Source organism: Microtus oregoni, unplaced genomic scaffold (assembly GCF_018167655.1).
Source record: "Microtus oregoni isolate MIOR12 unplaced genomic scaffold, Mior012 000003F_ref0000135, whole genome shotgun sequence".
Classification (NCBI taxonomy): Eukaryota; Metazoa; Chordata; class Mammalia; order Rodentia; family Cricetidae; genus Microtus; species Microtus oregoni.
In genome coordinates this window covers 54,854,759-54,876,839 of record NW_024543062.1, presented here as the reverse complement: position 1 = coordinate 54,876,839, position 22,081 = coordinate 54,854,759, and the positions used below count along the sequence as shown (strand labels likewise).

General features: G+C 38.5%; 1 protein-coding gene across 1 annotated transcript in view; it reads left to right on the top strand.

Moving 5' to 3' along the window:
• The window catches only part of Dpp10 (dipeptidyl peptidase like 10), a 1,484,741-nt gene that overhangs the window by 955 nt on the left and 1,461,705 nt on the right, over positions 1-22,081 (top strand). The gene's annotated exons all lie outside the window — the stretch shown is intronic.

Below are 22,081 nucleotides of genomic sequence, written 5' to 3'. Positions count from 1 at the left end.
AAAATCAGTGAAAAATAAGTTAGAAAGCTCAGGATTTTGTTTTCTGTTCTAATTCATAGTGATCTTTAAGTGACTATCCATGGGATTCAGAATGACATGGTTCCAGTGAGAAGTTTTTTGTCTTGCTGTTTATCTGACCTGGATTGTATTTGTATGATTACTTGGCATCTTGCAGCTAAATGGTGAAATGATGGTGTCTTTCAAAGTCTTTTACAAACATAATTATAACTTGGCAGGTCAACTTTGCTTACTTCCATGTGTCATTCACAGGGTCTACATGCCTTTCACAAAGGTGCTGGAATCCAAGAAGCTTGAATTTTTATGATTTACAGCTCTTTTTGTTTTCTATCTCTGGCCCTTGACAATGCTGCATTGACTGTAATTACAAAATGAATATCATTTTCAGCAATATCTCTTTTTCATGAACTTGCCTGCCCTTTCTCAGTGACTTCTAGCAATAAATAGACCATCAACTGGACATTTCACTCGATTTATTTGTGGTTGTGTTTTAGAAGCACTGAGGTCTTCTGAATGTGCTCAATGATGTATAATTAGACTCCCATCATATATAAGCAAAGGGTTAACTGAAATCATATCAACAGAAGGGGTTAATTGAAGTCACATAGAAACCAAATCCAGATAATTTACACCCCCTATAATGGTCAAAGCAGAATCTTTTTTCAGCATTGGTTTTTCTGTACTGTGTCCAAGTTTAGAAATGAAACATTGAGCCTTAGGATTTAAATTGTTCTCTCCTTATAAGATCCCTACATTCGTCAATTATATAAGCATACCACCACTGAGCAATGCCAAGAAATAAAACATATGACATTCTGCATTGTGATATATAAACTCTAGTAGGAAATAAGTGTTGGAGTCTGAAGCAGGGGTAGAATAACAAACTGTCTATCTACCTTTGTTTAGAAACCATAAAATGACCAGTGGCTTTCTGCTTAAGCCTTTGAGGTCACAGGAATCAAGCACTTCATTTGCTTTTCTCTTTATCGGGTAGACACAAATGCATTCTACTTTCTGGGACTCAAAAATCACTTCCTTTATTAGTTCTCTGGCAATGAGTGCTCTCGTACAAACTGTGGAGCAGAAAAGAAAATGTTTCTAGAATCAAGGCTTTTCTTCAGCTTGCTGATCTTGCAGATGTTGGGTTTTTACTCGAACTGCAGCCATTGAATTGAAATGCAAAAGCATCATAAAAACTGGACGACCCACCACTTAGCAATGCGTTTTATTAATGACTTAATGAAAGAATCTTGAATCAAAGCTCTGGGTGATTTGGTTAATTGTACAAGCTAAGTTCTTTTCTGTAACCCCCTCTACTGCTCTGGGGGTGGGTAAAGATGCTTGTGAGGTTCATAAAGTAGAGTTGCCAGCATTGAACTATTAAGGGAGTAATTACTTGAGTATTTTCCAATTTGCAACCGTAAAAAGGGATGAGTGGAAAAGGCTCTCTTACTTCGAATTATGTCCTCAATTATGAAACATTTATGGCTTTTGGAATTTATACTAAAAATGGCTGTCTATATTTAGGTAATGCATTAGCCTAGGAGCAAAATGCAATAGCAACCTAAAGGAAAAAAAAATTCTTAGATTGGGAGGGTTTTGGAAACCTATGGTGCACTGGAGTTTTAACTATTGGAATCTTGTTGTCATTTGGGTTATTTGGGGTTAATTTCACCCTCATTAAAGTTATCTGACAAGCTAAAGTCAAATCTTCTTATTGAGAGTATTGGCATGAAGATAATCATAACCCAGTCTAGGACTCTGAAAATATTCGCGTTCTGGGAAAGCAGTATATTGTTTTACTTTAGAAAGATATTTTAGAAGCTTGAGGGGCTTTTCTCACATGGCCACCATGTAATAAACCTGTATGGAATTCCTTTTATTTGTCAGTACAGATAATAATGCCTAACCCTGTCTCTGGTACAACTAATGTTAAAAAAGAATGGGCAAATGCTTTATCAACTATAAATGGGAGAAAATTCCAAAATCGAAAACCACAAAGAAAGCTAGGGATATGTGTGTCTGTGTGTTTCTACACCTTCAGTTTAAGAAGTTATGATTTATGCAGAGGATAAAATTCATATCAAATATCTCAAAGACTTCATTGATGTTTTGCTTGGCTTTCAACAGAGTTGATTTTGATATTGTTTAGGGTGATATGTTAATTAACACTCTTGATAACTTTGGGTTACCCTGAGCTAAAGTAGGCAGAGAGTGTAATGAACAAATCTTCCCTCTTTTGAAGCAATTGTTTTCAGTTAGTTTAAGCAGTAAGGATTTAATTATGGTATTTACACATTCTCATTGTACTCCACTCATTTATCCTTCTCTTAATTTCTTGTGTTTTTCTTCCTTTTCTTCCCTCTCAGTTCCTATAATCCCCTAGCAGTAGACCTTCTTTGGTTTTTATTATAACACACACATGCACACATGTATATCCACACATGCATAAATACACACAGAGCTCTTTAATCTAGGTTTTAATATTACATATGAGAGAAAATACATAATGTTAATTTTAGCTGACCCATTATTTTTTCATATTCTTCCTCCTCTTAGATACCTTACTCCCACCACATAGTTTTATTTCTACTTTGATGGCATCTGAAAATAGATCTAATTATATATATATATATATATATATATATATATATATATATATATATAAATAATACCTAATGCCCTGAATGTAAAACACATTTATTGCAATAATTCTAACCTATACTCCATGTATGAGAGAAAACATTTGGCATTTCACTTACTGAGACTTAGTCTGGCTTATTTTGCTTAACAGATTTATCGCCATCTATTTTCTTAAGAATACTAATGTCTCTTTTCTTGCTGGCTGCATGTGAACTATTGTCAAAGCACTATTGATGGGGCACTTGGTCATCATGGCTTTCCTCCTCTTCATGAAAACTCTCTGGCCTTAGATACAAGGTAGGCCGGCCGATGACGGTTGGCAGGAGTACATGACAAGAATGAAGTTCATCATCATTGACAAGCCTGGGCTCCCAGGGGCAGACACAGATTGTGCTCTCATTAACAGAGCTAAATTTCAGCTGGCTGATAAGCCACACAGTAAATACCATTTTCCTTTTTGTTATGGAATGATCTCTCTCTCTCTGGTGTGTGTGTGCGCACGCGCGTGCGTGTGCTGTGTATGTTTGTAGTTGCCTATGGAAGCTAAAAAAGGGAATCAGATCCTCTGGTGCTAGAGTTATAGGCAGCTGTGAGCCACCTCACATGGTTACTGGGAATTAAGTGCTGATCCTCTGGAAGAAGCACACATTCTTTACTACTGAGGCATCTCTACAGCCTGAGATATACCATTTGAATAACTTTATTCTTTGCTTTGTCCTAGCACTTGGACATTTTTATTTGTCTTACATTTCTCATCGACAACAAAAATATTCTGTGTAAAGCTAGCCCTGCTCCCTGCTAAAAGGTTGGATATTCTTTCCTATGGATGGACATTAAGTTGAATTTTCACTCTTCTCTACCACAGTGAATCACATGGCTTAGGAAAGACAATTAACACTGTGAAGGTTTTTCTTTCAGAGAACATAAAGGCAATAAACTTAAATTATCTCTCCAAACAAAGATGGTATATAAGTGATTTGTGTTATAATTTGTTCTAATAGCAATTTTAAAGGCATTTGATGTTTTCATAGAGAGGTGTAGAGTGAGAATCAATTTTATGGCATAAATGCTGAGATTTTATTTGCAATTATTATTAACTATAATAATGGTAAAACTCATTTTGAAATCTCTGGGGAGCTGAAAACTATCTTCAAATTCGGTAGTAACATCTGCACAATTTCATCATGAATTTGTACCAAAAAGGTAGAAGGCAGGAGAGATGTGGATTCAAATACTGTCTAAAGAAACAATTAATCAAATAAAAAATGCAACTGGCCATTCAAGTACCATATTACCAAGATGTTAGCTACATGGATCCGTTCTTAGATGGCATGTATGGTTTTCTTGACGTTGCATCATGGCACGGATGTGGTCTTTAAACTGCCGCTATTCCTCCATACTTTCTTCCCCCTTTGCCATGTTGAGGCTACCCTACTATGGTTCTCTTAGCATATCCTATACTTATTTTATATATTTTAATAGTATTTTAAAGTTATTCTTTGAAGTTTTCATACATATGTATGGAATGAATCTTCTTATTCTTAACATAATACCTTTATTATAAATATATATTTATATAGTTGTATATAAAACAAAGCACACAGAGAAATTAACCAGACTGAAAATCTCTACATTTCAATGAACTTCTGAACTTTTATATAGTTATAACAGATATTCTTAACCTATGGAACTTGACATTAGATTTTACACTTTCTTTTTGTAATTAATAAATTTATTTTTTAAAAACAATCTGTTCTCATTTTATATACCAATTTCAGTTCACACTCCCTCCCCTCCTTCTACTCCTCCCACCATCCCTCCACTCTACCCCCAATCCACTCCTCAGAGAAGATAAAGCTTCTCATAAAAAGTCAAAAAAGTCTAGTATATCATTTTGAGGCAGGACCAAGGCCCTCCCCACTACATCTAGGCTAAGCAAGAAGGTATCCCTCCAAAGAGACTGGAATCCAAGTAGTTAGTTAAAGCACCAGGGATAATTCCTGGTCCCATTGCAGGTGGCCCTACATACTGTCACAGCCTGCAACTGTCACCCACATTCAGAGGGTCCAGTTTGGTTCTATGCAGGATTCCCCTGCTTTCAGTCCAGACTTAGTGAGCTCCAACTAGCTCAGGTCAGATGTTTCTGTGGGTATCCATATACATACATACATACATACATACATACACACACACACCAACATGCATGTATGTGTATGTATGTACAGATAAAGATATGGATATATTTACATATATATATATATATATATATATATATATATGCAAGGAGTATAAAATGAATCTTGATCATATCTACCCTTCACTCTTCTTCTGTAGTAATAGAAGCGGCGGGCTACGTTCCTGGCATCCGGCCGCCCGCATGGCTAGCTTTATGGGAAATAATTACACTGAAACTGTATTCTTTTAAACACTGCTTGGCCCATTAGTTTTAACCTCTTATTGGCTAGCTCTTACATATTGATCTAACCCATTTCTAATTTCTGTGTAGCACCATGAGATGGCTTACCAGGAAAGATCTTAACCTGCGTCTGTCTGGAGTGGGAGAATCATGGCAACTGCCTGACTCGGCTTCTTTCTTCCAGCATTCTGTTCTGTCTACTCCACCTACCTAATTTTCTGTCCTATCAGGCCAAGCAGTTTTCTTTATTAGTTAACCAATGAAAGCAACAGATAAGATACAAGACCCACCTCCATCATCTTCCAATGCAACTGCCCACAGACTTTCACAGAACATCTCTCTCCCAACTTCATGTCATATTTATTTACTTAATCAAAATAGAGAAACTACTTTTTCCCAGATGTTAATGGGTGTGAGTCATCCAGTAGGGCATGGTCAACCTACCAGTGACAACAGCCTCAAAGAAAAGTGACACTCCCTCTCCCAGCAGCCATCAACTGCTAATAGCTCATTATTATTTTACGTCTCCTGACGAATTTTCTTAGGGTGAGTTCTCAGACTCCCTTAGTCCTACACTTGCAAGTTCAGATAATTGTTTATTCTTACACAGTCCTCTATACCTCCTGAAGAACAGTGGATCTTTTCAGTTGTAATTATATGCATCAATGTAAGTCTCCCAAGTAGCTCTTATGAGTCTCTTTCGGAGTCTGTATATTTCATGTTTGTTAATATTTGTATCCATATAATTCAATGTCAGGTGCTTACTAAGTGCTTAGTTAATGTTCTTGAACAAAAGAAGGGAAGAATACCATAAGCTATTTTGCCTTCCCAAGTAACAGAGTCTGAAGTTTGATTTCTTAGCCATATCAAGTCCTCCTTGGCCCAAGCAGAATATTTTGTTTCCCGATTATATAGACAACATCTGAAGAAATGCCTATAAGTTTCCCAGCTTGTGTTAACAGGTATACTCAGGGTGAGGAGCTTTAGAATATCAACAATAGAGCTTGCATCTTGAACATCCTTCTCTGTTATTGAAGAGGAGAAACAGATCCCTGCTGGCCTCTTTGAAGCCTGGGTTCTGCAAGACAGACACAGTTGCTGCGGAGTTTAATGAATTGGGTGTTTCTCGGGGACTGCTGGCTCTAGCACTTGGGTCAGGCTTTCTCATTGGAACACCTTAATTTCTAATATGAATCATTGCTATTAGAGTAAAAAACATTTCTCACAAAACTGACTTCCAGAATTTTTCCCTAAGAAAATGGGTTCTACTTTACTTTAATGGGAAAAAATTGCATGGAGGTACTTACTGTCTTTAATAGATGAATTCTTTGCTTAAAGAAATTTTCTGAGATAATGATAGAATCAGGGCAGAGAAAATGCACTCGGTGTAGACATTTCTGATCAAAGAAAGATAACTTGGCCAGATTGTATACGTGTCTGTCTGTATATATATAATTCACACACATATGGATGTATGTATGCATGTATATCCTCTGGAAGATAGGACAAAGGCCAAATCAAGAGCTTCTGCCCATAGTAGGCAGCAAGCCCATCCTGCTAATGCTTATATATGTCTAATCTTCACTATCTCAGCTGCTTAATGAATCATTTGGTCAAGGGGATTCTGTGTGAGGATGGTGTTGCCTGTTGATCTTGAACACTGTGGAGGATCCAAATGAGTACAAAATCTCCTGATAAGTTTTCATGGATAAATAACAGCTCTTGTCAGGGAAGACATTGCAAGGCCAAGATGTTTTAAACAAGAGCTAGATTCACAAATGCAGAGAAAACTATTCTGGAGACAGAGAAAATGAGCAAAAGAGAAGGAAGAATAATGCCATGCCAGCTATCTTGAAAGCAGCTAATAATTGAAACCGGCTAGATTGCAGAGTAGAATAGATAGGAAGAGTAAGAGAGGAGGCCAGAGTTCTTGTTATCTTTCAGAAATAGAGTGTACTTGGAAAGTTAAATTTAAGGGTAAATTGTGCAAAGACCAGGTCCTGATTCTGTGGATTCTTAGTTCCATCTCTCTAAGTCTGGAGATGTTTTTGAGATTTATGTCTTCCACATGACAGTAAAGACTTTTGGTCCATCATCCAGGATCAGTCATTTGTAAGATGTTTTTAGTCAGACATGTTCACTGTCAGTAAATTTGAATGGAAACAAAACTTTATTTATTAACTAGATTTAGAAGGGTACCACCCATATTCCTGAGCATTGTTTTCTAATAGCTGGCATTTCAGGACTTTACTTAAATGGTATTCTTTTTAACCCATTAATCTTAAAAAAAAACTAACCCTAATAATTTAAGTATATTAAATTTTCCTCTTTAATATTTGAAAGAAGTATCAGATAGTTATCTTCTTGGATGTCCTTTTCTGGTTTGTTGTTTAGTAATAGCTGCAGATACACAAGTGACCTCTGCTAGTCACATTAGATTTAAGCATGGTGCATATACAGGGGTTTTAGGTATAAATATGCAAATTTTGGCTGGGGAGATGGATGGCTCAATAGGTGAATGTTTGTGTAATTTGTATAATGTGGAATTTGGATTACCAGACACTACAGAAAGCTGGACATAGAAGAACACTTCTGTGAGGTGGGAAGCAAAGACAAGGGAATCCCCAGAAACGCATAGGCCAGCTGGCATGGAGTAGTCACTAAGAGACGCTGCTTCCATACAAAGTAGAAGGTAGTGACCAAGACCCAAAGTTGTCCTCTGACCTCTACATGTACACTGTGGTGCATGTGCATTTACACCTATGCACAAGAATACACACACACACACACACACACACACACACACACAAAAGAGGAGGGAAAGACCTTGTATGTACTTATATACAAGGATAAAAATATTTAAAATGAAATATAAACTTACATATTATCCTGTGTGATATGCATATGCATTTGTGTGTATGAATATGTGGGGTACTCATTGAACCTGTGGAGGTCTGAGAAGAACATTGGATGTCCTACTTTACCATTCTCTGACTTGTCCCTTGAGAGAGGGTCCCTCGGTGAACCTGGAGACATGTTGGCAGCAGCCAAATCAATCTCATACATGTGATCCCCACAGCGATGGCTTTGCCAAACTCTTCACATGGATGCTGGAGATTTGAACTGAGGTCCTCATGCTGGGTAGTAAATGCACTTAGCCACAGGACCATCTTCCCAGGTACCTCTGTGTTTTTTGAAGGACCAATTCCTAGGGTATTTTTTAAGACTGGAGATAATGACTCAGCAGACAAAGAGAAGTCTAAAGTATATCTCATGTCTGTAATTCTATAATCAAGAAGTTTAAATGTGTTTTAGCAATATCCCAGCCTCTATCTTGTTTTTAATATAAAATATTTTCCTGAGATCTTGAAGTTTTCAGGCAAATGGATGGACCTATAAAACATCATATTGAGTGAGGTAACCCAGACGAAGAAGGACAAATATCATATATACTCTCTCATAAGTGGTGTTATAATCATAAAACAAAGAAAACCATCCTACAAATCATAATTCCAGAGAATTTAGACAGCAATGAAGACACTAAGAGAGACATACATAGATCTAATCTACATGGGAAATAGAAAAAGACAAGATCTCCTGAGTAAATTAGGAGCATAGGGACCATGGGAGAGGGTTGAAGGGGTGGGAAAGGCACGGAGGGGAACAGAGAAAATTGTATAGCTCAATAAAATTAATTAAGAAAATTAAAATTAAGATAAAAGAGTTTTATAAATTATGTTTATATTTATTTTGGGGAGAGTATACACATGCTATGGTAACATGTGGAGGCCAGAGTATACATGGGGGTGTGAGAGAGAGCACACACATGCCATGGTACATGCATGAATATCAGAGGTTACATGGAGGTCTTGGGGATGGCCCACATGTACCATGGTACATATGTGGACATCAGAAGATACATGGAGGTGTTAGTCATCTTCTGTGTGTCCCAGGAATCTAACTCAGGAAATGGGACCTGTTGACAAATGTTATCTTACCCAGGAAGCCATCTTGTTTACCCTCATTTTTTTTCAGATAAAAATATGAGAAATAGATAGGAAAAACTGGGCTCATACATTTTCCCATTCAGCCTTTTAGGTAGAAACCACACTGTTACATATTCACAGCCATAATAACACCTCGAACATGCAGAGTTATCACAAAGTGCTTTGGGAGTTCCAATGATATTTGGAGGTGACCTGCCAAAGGCATGGTTTTCTGTGATGTGTGATAAGATAAGAATGGGAGTGGGGGCGTCATGCTCTCTCACTTGGATGTAGAAGGCTTCTGACATGCCACTTGGTGACTTGATCTGGAGGTTTCTCCATCCTTCCATGGTGGATAAAGAGCTAATGCTGTTGTTTCCCATTTTATCCATGAGTATGTGTGTTCCCTATTTCATGCCTTAATAAATAAGTTTCCTGCCCAAGAATCTATGAATTTCTCATGATAGTAATGTGTGATATGACCATTAGGATTTATTTTCTTACTTCTTTGTCCCTCACCTTTAAAGTGATTGTGACCTTTTGAGTTTTGGGATGAGTTAAAAAAATAAGTAGATTTTATTAGTTGAGATGTTGGCTTCAGGCATAAAAATGATATAAGATTCTAAGTGTCTTGGCAAAAATAATTTTAAAATGGTATTTTTAAATATGAAAAGTATGTTAGCAGAAACTTCTGGAATAGTTCTTTGTTGGCAGAGGCCGCTCAGTCAATTCCCAGCTACCCAGACAGGCAAGGTTCCAGAATCTGTCTCCTTCAGCAGCTACTTGGCATATCCCTGACTCTGCTTACTTTCTCCTTTATCTCTGCTTGGAATTCCCACCTTATTCTTTTCTTCACTGTGGTAGGCCCAATCAGCTTTTTTATTTATTAACCAAACACATTCACTACATACAAAGGGGAATCCCACATCAGTTCATCACCAAATGTTGTGACCTTAGGATAAAACTCCTTGAATTCCTTCCTTCCTTCCTTCCTTCCTTCCTTCCTTCCTTCCTTCTTTTCTTCTTTCCTTCCTTCCTCCCTTCCTTCCTTTCTTCCTTCCTTCTTCCCTCCTTGCCTCACTCCCTTACTTCCTTTCTTTCATTTTTAAACAGGATCTCAGCACAGGCTGCCCTTGAACTCCCTTTGAAGCCAAGGATGACTTTGAACTTCTGCCTCTCCTGCTTCCACCTCCTGTGTGCAGGGTTTAAAGGTATTCACAACCATGCCTGGTTTAAGCAATGCTGGGGATATAACCAGAGCTTAAGGCAAGCTAGGCAAGCATTCTACCAACTGAGCTAAGGCCGGGTCTTTTGCTTTTCTTGAGTAGTACTACCAGTGATACAGGCTTGCTTCAGGTCTGTCACCAACCTATTGATGGGAAAATTGATGATGTCCTCTGGAAATACATGAGTATGCCTCGTGTATTTTCCCTTGACTCCCATTGGCTAACACTAAGTCCTTCAACAACTGCTTATCAAGTGTTTAATAACACACAACTGTGGAGGAAGAAGAGGAGGCATTCACACAAATAAATAGTTAAGTTCATTAGAAACAGTCAACAAGGAAGGGCGGTCTGCAGATAGATCAAAAAGTGGATGAACTACAGAGATCCAAAGAGTAATATTAGAATATGGTAGGCATATAATGTCCACCATTGAAAAAGCTACAACACTGTCAACTGAACAGGTAACAGCAGTTCAATAAGGGACAGTATACCCCAGTTTTTGAATGCCTCCTGGGAGAAAAGCTATCACTTTGAAGCGAAAGGCAGAAACAGAAGACATGCCCTCTTTGTTTCTAAAAGACTCCCTGTCCAATCGATTGTTCAGTGTATTTTCTTTTCTATATTGCACTGAAGTCTTTCCCTTTGGGGAACACAAAGGAAAAGGTGTCATTCTTCATATAATTAGGGTCACTCAGTGCCTAACCTGGTGATTTCTTCTCTAGCTTCTCAGAAGACTTAAAGTCTTTAAAACTTCAGAAGCATTTAAATATCCAAATGCCTCCAGCATGGATAGGAAACCTGAATGCCATGGTTAAACCTATAGTAGCTGTGGTAACCATGGTAAATGGATTGCACTTGGCTACCCAATAGTGCACCAACGGAAAGTACTTCTCTCTCCAAGAAATATCTTTCATGGTGTCTAAAAGTGAGGCAATAAGGTATGTGGGATGGCATCCAACATGAATCTTGGAGGTCTTGGACCATTTGGTTCCTGACTGTTGGCTGCAAGCAGATTTAACTACTAGATGTTGAACTTGGGCCCGCCACACTGAGCTATGAACCTTCTCCCAGATGCCATAATTTACCTGACACTGTCATTTGAATGTCTGCAGAATAGTACCAATTCAAATATTTAAAAAAATATTTTTAATCCCTGCTTCCTACCTCCTTACTTTATGAATTCTTGCCTAGCATTGTAGTTTTATTTCTATTTCTTTGCTGAACTATTTTGAAAGAAAGCAACTTAAAAGAGAAAGGATTTTCCAGGACAGGCTCCAAAACCACAGAGAAACCCTGTCTCGAAAAACCAAAAAAAAAAAAAAAAAAGGAGAAAGGATTGGTTTTATCTCACAATTCTGGATTATACTCCTTGAGTTCAGGGGAGCCAAGGTAACAGAAAGTTGAAGGCCCAAATGTTGAAGCAGCAGAAAATGCATACACACATGTTTACTGTTCAGCTAACTTGTTCTATCATTGTACAAACAAGGCCTAAAACCAGGGAATGACACTGTCTGCTTTAGTCCACAGACATACCCACAGGGTGACCTGATTTGGACAGAACTCCAGGTGATCATTTGTTGTGTCAAGTTGAAAATGAAAACTAACCATCCCATCTCACAAACGTGTTGCCTGGGTTCGGTCCCCAGTCCTCATATATTTGGCATTCCGGCTGCATATTTCTAGCACCAGCTCTCAGGGATTGGAGACTGGGTGGTCAGAAGTTCCAAGTTCTCCTTGTCTACATAGCAATTTTGAAGACAACCTGGGCTATACATAATCTTGATTTAAAAAGTACAAAGCTACAGTGCCTAATGACTTTGAACATTTCGCTTAAACATTTTAATTAAATTTCGCAAAAGTTTTTATTGGCATATATGCATGTAGGTGGAGACTGCTTGTTTGTTTCCCAGCTGCCCAGACATGAATAATGACATAAAAACAATATTAATTACAATACTGTTTGGTCAATAGCTTAGGCATGTTTTTAGCTAACTCTTAATTTAACCCATTTCTAGTAATCTATGTATCGCTGCAGGTTGGGGCCTATTGATTATGGCTGGCGGCTGGCATCTTTCTCCTTTGGCAGCTACATGTTTTCTGCTTTCTCTCTGTATCTCTGTTCAGATTTCCTTCCTGTCTTTATTCCCACTAAGCCATTGGCTGAAGAAGCTTCTTTAATAACCAATGGTAATTAAAAATATTTATAGCCTACAAAGGGAAACCCCCACATCAGGTACATGTATTTGTGTGAATGTATACACACATGTGTGGGCATTTTGAACATGAAGTTGGGAGAGAAAAGGGATGAGGGAGTATGGAAGGCTAGAGAGGAAAGAATGGAGGTGGAATATGTATTTACCTCAATACACATATGTATATATATATATATATATGTGTGTGTGTGTGTATAGATATGAAATTTTCAAACAATAAATAAATAATTACAGGTGCAGAGCAATTGAGAAGAACATTTGATTTTGAACTTTGAATTCTGATTTTAAATATTTTCATTAATTTTTGTAAAATATTTATATGTATGTGTGTGTCTATATGAGTGCATATCACAAGTGTGAGGATTCCAGAAGGGGTGTCAAATCCCACAAAATTGAAGTTAGAGATAGTTATGAGCTGTCCTGGAAGGATCTTGGGAACCGAACTCAGGTTCTTAAAAGAAAAAAAAGCAAGGGCTCTTAATCATGGAGAAATTTCTCCAGTCCCTAAAGTTTTAAAAGGATTTATTTTATTTTTAATTTTGTGTCTCTGTGTCTGTATACATGTGTGAGCATATGCATGTGGAAGACAGACAGATGTACCATATCCCCGACAGTGGGATGCACTAGTGATTGAGAGCTGACCAACAAGAGGACTGGTCCTTTGGCAGATCAAGCAATTTTAACCACTAAGCCCTCTCTCCAGCCCTGAACACTTAGTTTAAACTTACCCAGAACTTTAACTCAGGCCTGGCAATTTTTCTTTCTGATCACAGTGACTATTCTCCAGTCAAATTTGCCTATTTTCTGTGTCAGGCAAAATGTAATAAAAATAAAAACAGCCCAAATCTTTTCTCTGCTATGATCCATAGTTGTGCTATTCTCATTACTTGGGCAGGAGGTGTTTTATCATGGCACTTTCCATCCCATTTCTAGTTACAGCTTTAAAAGATTTTCTGGGGACTCCACACAACCATGCTATGCCCATGTCTATGCCTGCACCATAAAACCTCACAGCCTACAGTGGGAATTTTCATGAGTTATGTTGATAAAACCACTTCCAAGGCCTTTGAGACATGGGCCATCTGTGTAAAATCTTTGACCTTTGCTTGTTATGCTCACAATCAGAAGAGGTTTCTACTTCATTTAAAGATCATTTTGACTTTTGAATCCTAATGTGTTAATCAAGTATGCTTTTTTAATCAATGCATTAATCAAAAATGTTTCTCTGGGTATAAGTTTTTTTGGAGTGTAGTACATTACAAATGTTCCATGATCACGTATGTGTATACATGTGTGCCCATGCGTATCGAAGTCACAGGTCAAGATCAGTTGTCTTTGTTAATTGCTCTCTACCTGAAATTAATACTTTTTGTTGTCTGAGAACTTCATTCATTTATATAATGCATTTTGAACGAATTTGCCCCTATTCTTTCTCCTCCAATTCCTCTTCTACTCCTTCACCCCTTTTCTCTCCCACATTCACGTGTTCACTTTTAAAGAGTTACTCAGTCCTCTTGCCTTATTTTTTGAGTCAGGGACTCTCACTAATCCTGGAGCTTACCAATGAAGCTAGGCTGGGTAAAGAGTCCTCCCACGAATCTACCTGTCTTCCTCTTCCAATGCTAGGGTAACAGGTATACACTGCCATATCTAGCTTTTTAAATGTGTATTCTGGAGATCCAAACTCAGGCACCATGTATGCATTGCAAATACTTTATGAATAAGCTATCTCCCCGACATCAAATAATTTTGATATATGTTGTCTAAATTTGGATGCAGAGACATAATACAGTCAGTATTTTGAAAATGTGACTCTTTGTCTTCCCTTCTCACACCAGGGATGAAGAAGAGGGGTAAGGAAAACAGTCCATTACTAACTGCAGAATATAGAATATTTCCCAAGAAAGGTAAGAATGCCATGTGCAGGATCTCAGAGATGTGGCATCTTACTTTAACCCATAGATGAGTTTGAAATTTTAAACTGATACTCAATGTAATGAATATCAGTTACTCAAAGTATTGGCAGCCTTGGTGAAGAATTGAATAAGATATTGAGCAGATGATGCACTTTGTAGAAACATCAGATGTGAGAGAACATCACCTTCACTGACATCATCGTTATTTTGATTAGATTATCACTGCTATGAAATAATCTGGCAAAGAACACACACTTCTGTTTTCTTTAAGCCCAGGAGTGAATAATCAAAATTTGGATAGATTTTTCTATGTTTGTGGATTAGTGGGGTTAGTTACAGCAAGATCACGAAGTATGGAAGACTGGAGAGTCATATTTTATCCCATCTTCATTTGGTAAAGAGCTCAAGCTGATGGCTAATCTTTCCTGCCTTCCTCCTTAAATGTTCTCTTTGCTCCCTGTTTCCAACATCTCTAAAGAAATAATTGATGTCCCCAGGCATATTCAGAATACTCATTTCAAAGTCTTTCTCATATCTGTCTCTAGGATGGAACAAGCTTAGGCAAGGAGAGGCCACTCATGTTGGCTATCTCTGGGTAAGGATAGGCCTGTCTCTGTTGAATGTTCTCAGGCATGGATAGTGTTAACTGTCTCCTGGCATAGAGAGGCCTTTCTCTGTTGACTATATTCCTAGGGAAGCCTCACCAGATTGCACCTTGTTCTTCAGAGACGAAATTCTATTTCAGTAGCATCTTTCTTGGCAACCTGCTATGTTGTTAGTTCAGGTATTTCTAACTACTCATTTTAATAAAAGAGCGAAATCACCTCTGAGCTAGAGAAACACAAATAGACTCCTGACAGCTGCCCTGTTTGTCTGTCATGATATCTAAAGTTCTGTGTCTTGAGGATGATACTTTTAAATTTGGAGAATGACTTCCCCAGTTATCACTTCCTTAAAAGCAGATGAACTTGAAAAATTTGACATATGTGTATTTTGCCAGCCAAAGGCAATCCATCTATTTAGAGAATCGATACCGCACACTCGCTAACCATGTGTGCTTTGGAATCAAATGGCCTCAGTTTGGTGTTCCAACCTGCCATTTTTAGAACATTGTCTTCAGCAGCTTTTCACAAATCTTTCTGAGCCTCCTGAGCTCTTGTGTAAGACGAAGTAAGAATCCCACTTAAGTTGGAGTTCTGGGGACTAAATGGGATAAGATGTGCTAGGCATTTGAAAAGTGCTGCCTGCAGGATGGTTCCATGGGTACAGGAAGTTTCCAAGCCTGATGACCTGTGTTGGATTCTCCATGACCCACATGTTAGAAAAAAAAAAACACTGGCATGGGCAGATTGTCTTTCGATGTCCAGAGGTTCACATAACATACATGAGTGTGTGGGGGTGCTTGTGTATAAGGATATACACAAGAACATAAATAAACAAATGGACAAACACACTGAAAATAATTCCATACTTTGTCCCCCAGCCATTGTTTTTTAGTATAAAGGTCATTCTGCATGCACATGACAAGCAAGCAAACAAGCTCATTGATAACAATACACACCACGATGGAGGAGACCTTGTCAATTGCAGATGAGGCCGTTACTAAAAATGTAACTACAGCAAGGAAGAGTTGCATGAACTGAGTTCTAAAGGACTGAAGCACACTGATAAGAACCAGATTCTGACTGTAGTGAGTCAGTCCAGGGCTGCTACAATAGCCCAGCAGGTCTAGAGGAGCTTAATCAAGCCTGGCAACCTGAGTTTGATTTCTGGAACAACTCCACATACTTTTATGTCACAGATGACCACACACATACACAGACACCAAGGTGAGCATAAAAATCAAAATAAACCAACATAATCTATATGTTAGATATTTCACAGCACAATTTGCTTTATGTCATATTAGAAACTCAGCATTTGGCTTTGTAGGAATTTTGAAATTAATTTGCTTGTGTGTGTATGTGTGTCATTTACTGTGTATGTGAGCATGAGTGTGAGTGTGTGTCATGTGTGTGCAGGTACTCATGGATGCCATAAGAAAACAGTCAGCTCCCTTTTGTTGGAGTTAGCAGTGTGAACTGCCTTGACATGGGTTTGGGAACTAAACTCTGATCCTCTGGAAGAGCGGTAATGCTCTTAACTACTGAGTCATCTCTCCAGCCCCATCAGCATCTGGTTTTTAACGGAATGTCTGCCATCTCACTTGACTGTTAACTACAGAAGGGAAAAGAATTCTAAAAAAAAAAATTAGTCACATACATTAGAGAGAACTTTGCAAAGAAAGTGTAGACATCATAGAAAGTTGCTTTGATCCCTTAGGAATGAAAGTGATCGCATGAAAACTGCATAATTAACGAATTTCTTGAGATAAGCATCTGACCATTTCCTTATTTTTTGATCTGGATTTCAAGGATAGGAGAGACAATATGCTTCTCTTTTAATCATTTGAGCCTGAGGAACAGATTATCAAGTCCATCATCCTCAGGTACACAGCAAGGTTGATGCCAGCCTGAACTACCCGATGCCTTATCTGAAAAGGAGTCAGGTAATTAATGAACAAGATACATATTTGGCTATCAGTGCTGGAGTCTGAGAAGGGAAGGAGCTTGTGATGATTGACCAGGACCTTGGTGTAGCTTTATAACATGAAGTAAAAAGGGGAAAGTAGCAGGCTTCTTCTTTGGGTATACAGGTGTGCATGAGTTTGTACGTGTGCGGGTGCATGCTCATAAATGTGGAGTCCAGAGGACAGCCTTGTGTGTCATTCCATAGTCTCTGCTCAGCTAGTTTGTGAAATAGGATCTCTCACTGGCTTGGAACTAACCAAGTATTCTGCACTCACTGGCCATGGAGCTCCAAGGAGTCTCCTGTCTCTGTCTCCAAAGCATTGAGATTATAAGTGTACATTCCACCAAAACAGTGCCTGACTTTTCCACATGGGCTCTTGGGATCTAATCCAGGTACTCAGGCAACGACTTTACTGGCTGGGTTGTCCCAATAACCTAAGCTTGCCTTTGTCTCAGGATCCCAGTACTGAGGTAATGACGATATTGTCTATGAGAAGTAACTTTATAACATCATTACCTCTTCAGCCCCATGTCTCCACTCTGTTCACCATAACCAAGAAATCACAATGTCCATTTTGAAGAGACATGGAAGTCATAGCCATAGTCACTCTTCATGTGCCACATATTATTACTCCTTACATGACCCTTTTCTTTGTCAACTGGGCACTGTCGTATACCATGTGCCATTTCTTTGGAATGATCCTATCAGTAACACCCATCATTCCAGACAGGTTCTTCTCTGATGATTTAACTACCCACATAAATCATACTAGCCTGAAGCGCATGATGTATGCTGCACAGCCATGTCAGAAGTCATAGTTATGTTATGGTCTATAAAGATGTACAGATGAATTACTTCCTGAGACTAATGTCAAAAAAGTCTGCAGATTTGGAGAACTCATGTATGATTTGTACCTCCAGGATTTATTCCTTGTTATTTTGACAAGACAGCCAAATTAAGATCTCAGCAGACATGAGCATTTTTATAGTCAAAGAGTCTCACAGTAAAGGCTGGTGAAATGGCTCCACTGGTAAAGGCGGTTGGCGTGCAAGCCTGGTGACCCAAGCTCAGTCCTAGTGACTTGTGGTTAGAGGAGAAAACCAGGTCCCCCACATTGTCCTCTTATGTTTATATATAGGCCATAGAACAGTTATTCCATCAAACAATTGATAAAATAAGTTTTTAAAAGAGTCTCTTAGTGATCTGTATTTCTGTTCAAAGGGAGAAAATGAAATAACATCATTTGTCATAAAGTTTCACAATTTTTCTATTTAAAACTATATTTTATGCATGTGTGTGTGGGCGTGCACACATTCATGTGCGTGTGTGTACAGTGACAATGGAGAAGAGAAGAATCAGATCCCCTAGATCTATTGGTTGCAAGTCATCCAACATGGATGTTACGAACCAAACATGGGTCTTCTGCAAGAGCAGGAAGTGATTTTAGTCGCTAAGCTGTCTCTCTAATGTCAACATTCTTATTTTGTGTTTTGCCCTAAACTGTTAATGCACCTCATTGTTTTCTTATTGAATATTCCATTTTGTATGATACATCACAGTGTGAATTTAACAAATCTGAGTCTTTCTATGTCTTGAGTAATTATAAAGCAAATCCTATCTTATCATTGCTGTGACTTGCCTTGTAAGTACCTGGAAGCTGCTTGTCTGCCCTAGTTAATGGAATGAGTGATAGCTCATACTCAAACAACAAACAGTACAGAGGATACAGTGAAAATGTTACAACCACAGTCATCTCCTGAGACCTTCCTATCAACATGCTGTGAAATGTCTTCAACCTTCCCTGACCAAAGAGAACCAACAACATGGACTGGGTATGTGGTTCAGCAGTTAGAGTGCTTGTCTAGCATGCACAAGCCTGACTTCAGACTCTAGTGCTGCATAAACCAGGAGTGGCTGGGCATGACTGTGATCCCAGCACTTGGGAAGTGAAGGACGGCAGATCAGAAGTTCAGGGTCATTCTCAGGTATATGTCAAGTACAAGGCCAGCCTGAGCTACATGAAAACCTGTCTCAAATAGAAGATGGAAGCTTAGAGATACATTGCTCAGTGGTTAAAGATCATACATTCCCCATAAGCAAATGGATCTGCGCTCAAATGCCCTTGACTTGTAGGTTGCTGTGATGACCTGTGTTTAATTATAGCCATGAAGAAGGATCCTAAGAGCAAGCTGGACATGTGAACAAGCTCTTGGTTTGATTGGCTGACATTGTTTCAAATAAATAATTGTAGAACCATGAAGAAAGATTATTAGCATCATTCTTTCACCCATACACATCTGCACACACGTGAACCCCCATGTGAATAAATGTACACAAATGTCCACAGAGAAATACAGATAGAAATGGGGAAATAATATCAACATGATGCAATGGATGTAGAGCTAGATATAGAAACCAATGGAGTGCTTATTTTTTTCTGACTACATTTTACTGTAACCAAATACAATTAGGATGATTCCTATTTATAATGACAATGATTTGAGCAAATGCTTGTTTTGAAATTTCTTTCATCAAGGAGTTTTTTAGATATAATAAAAAATTCAATGCTATAATAGTAAATATCTTTTTCTTTCTTAAATGGTCTAAATCGATCTTTTTAAAATATTTAACATAATTTTTTATTGACTCTTTGAGAATTTCACTTCATACATCCTAATTCTGATGACTTTCCAGCCCTTCCCTTGCTCCTACAGGGCCCTTCAAAGAAAATTAAAAAGCAAGCAAACAAAAACAAAATGAAAAACAAACAAACAAAATAAACATCTCACTCCTCTGTATTTCCTGACTCTCCAACACCCCTTCATTTGTCCTGGTGACATTGGGGGCCACGATGTGTCACGGTCAGCTTTACTGGTAAATGTTCATCAAAATGTGTCAATGGTGTGGTCCAAGACCTCTGGTTCCTGGTCCACCATCATCACTGGATCCCCACCAGAACTCTTCTCAGATATCCCAAGGCTGCCCTGTTTCATGAAGATTTCGGAAATTGTTCTGCAGGCCTAGTACCTTTATGAGCTCCAGCATGTCCTAAATGGGGTAGATGTTAGGGCAGAACAAGTCCAGGCACAGATGTGGGCCTAGGTGGTAGTTGAGCTGGTCAGTTCAGGCCATTGGAGTCACCTTGCCTCAGATGAGGGGCCGAGCCAGCCCCCCCCCCCATCAGGATCAGTTCTCCCTTGCCCATGGTGAGGGGTAGGGCCAGCTCTCCTGGGTGTGGGAGCCAGCTTTCTTGCTGCAATATCCAGCGAGGGCTAGGGCCAGCTATTTTAGAGTCAGTTAAGGGCCCGGCTGGCTCAGCATGGCTCTCTGAAATAAAATATTTTTATATTTTGGTAATTTCATACACATATACAATATATTATGATCATGGCTATCTTGTATTTCTAATCTCAACCCCAAGACCCTCCAAAATATCTCCCTCTTAATTTTATTTCTATAGGTGTGCTTGTGTTTGTATGTTTGTACGCATATATGTATATACACATGTAAATATATAGCATTGGCTGCAGTAGGATATCTCTTTCTTCACATTTATACAATCCCATACATCTCAATGTGTCAAATTGGTGCTGTCCATTTATGCATGGATGTGACAGCATCCACGGAGGCATGAACCTGCCAGTGGTCCTTACCTCTGAAATATGACTCTCCCTTCCTTAGCTTAGTTCCTTTCTTAGTTCCTTAGCTTAGTTCTTTTCTTAGTTGACAACTAAGAGTCAACTCTTTCATTTCATACTGATGATTTATGATCTATAGGTGCATTACAATATCATTTAAGATTATTTGGCAGGTTGAGGGTTTAAGTCACTCTCCCTACAAAAGATACTCATCTGAGAGCTGTAGCAAATTCTTCATATTCAGATAAGCCTCTCAAGGTGACATGCTGAAAGAGGCAATCATCCCGGAGCAAGTTCAAAGTGCATACTGACTAAGGCAAGGTGTAAACTATTTTGGAGCAACCTTCTTCATCTCTATAATTTTGAAAAATGTAAAGCTATTTGTTTTACTTCCTCTTTGAAACAAGGTCTCATGTAGCCCAGGCTGGACTTCAACTTGCTATGCAGTGGAGGATGGACTTTGAATCTTCCTGCCTCCACCTTCCAAGTACTGGGAGTATAGACATGTGTTGTCTTCATTGACATTGTGCTAAGGATCAAACCCAGGGTTTTCTGCATGCTGGTTAAGCATGCTACCAACCAGACTGCATCCCCAGACCCCCAAATTACTATTATGTGTTCTCAAGGTAGTAATTTTTAGGACCGCCTTTTCCTACTGTAAGCAGCTTATTTCATATGACTTCATGTCTATGAAACTAATAAAGATGCACATTTCCAATAGACACCATTCTTTCACTAATAGAGAATGCCTAGTCCTTTAATTAGTTCAAATTAGAGATTATGTCTCTCTCCAAAGAAAGTGCATCTTTATGTCAATTAAATGAGGGTTTTCTGATGAAATGTTCCCTAACAGAGAGTAAGTAATTGAGATATAATTGTTTGTAGATGAAAAATAACTGCCACTTTCATAGCAAATGCTAGTTTAATGCAGATGACTTCCATGATTATAATGTGGTTTATGCTGCTTTTTATATCACTGTTCAGAAGCCTCCGTAGTCCCTGTTAAGGCAAAAAGCATCTTAATGTTTGTTATAGCGCTTGGCAACAAATACAGTCTATAAAATATGTAGCGGTTAATATTAAAAGCCTGTGCCAGATTGTAACATAAAGAGTTTATTCAATCTCTTTAAAGGCATCAGTTTGAAGCTACATCTGAATGAGTCCTCATTCAGCATTTGAGTTACCTTACTGTTTTCAGCAAGTCAACCGTGATGAAGTCAGGAAGCCTGTCTCTTGGTCTCTTGGTTGCCACTACCCTCTAATTCTTTGAAAGTATCTCTGTTCCTTCTCTCAAGAGGACCGCTGATGCTGAGCCCCTCCAGTGCACACAGCAGTTGGTGAGTAGCTAGGACACATTAAGCAATACTCTTTCTGAACGCCTTTGTAGAAGGGAGAAATTACAAGGGATGCCACTGTGGGACAACTTAACAGACAACTCTATCATGATCTAGAAT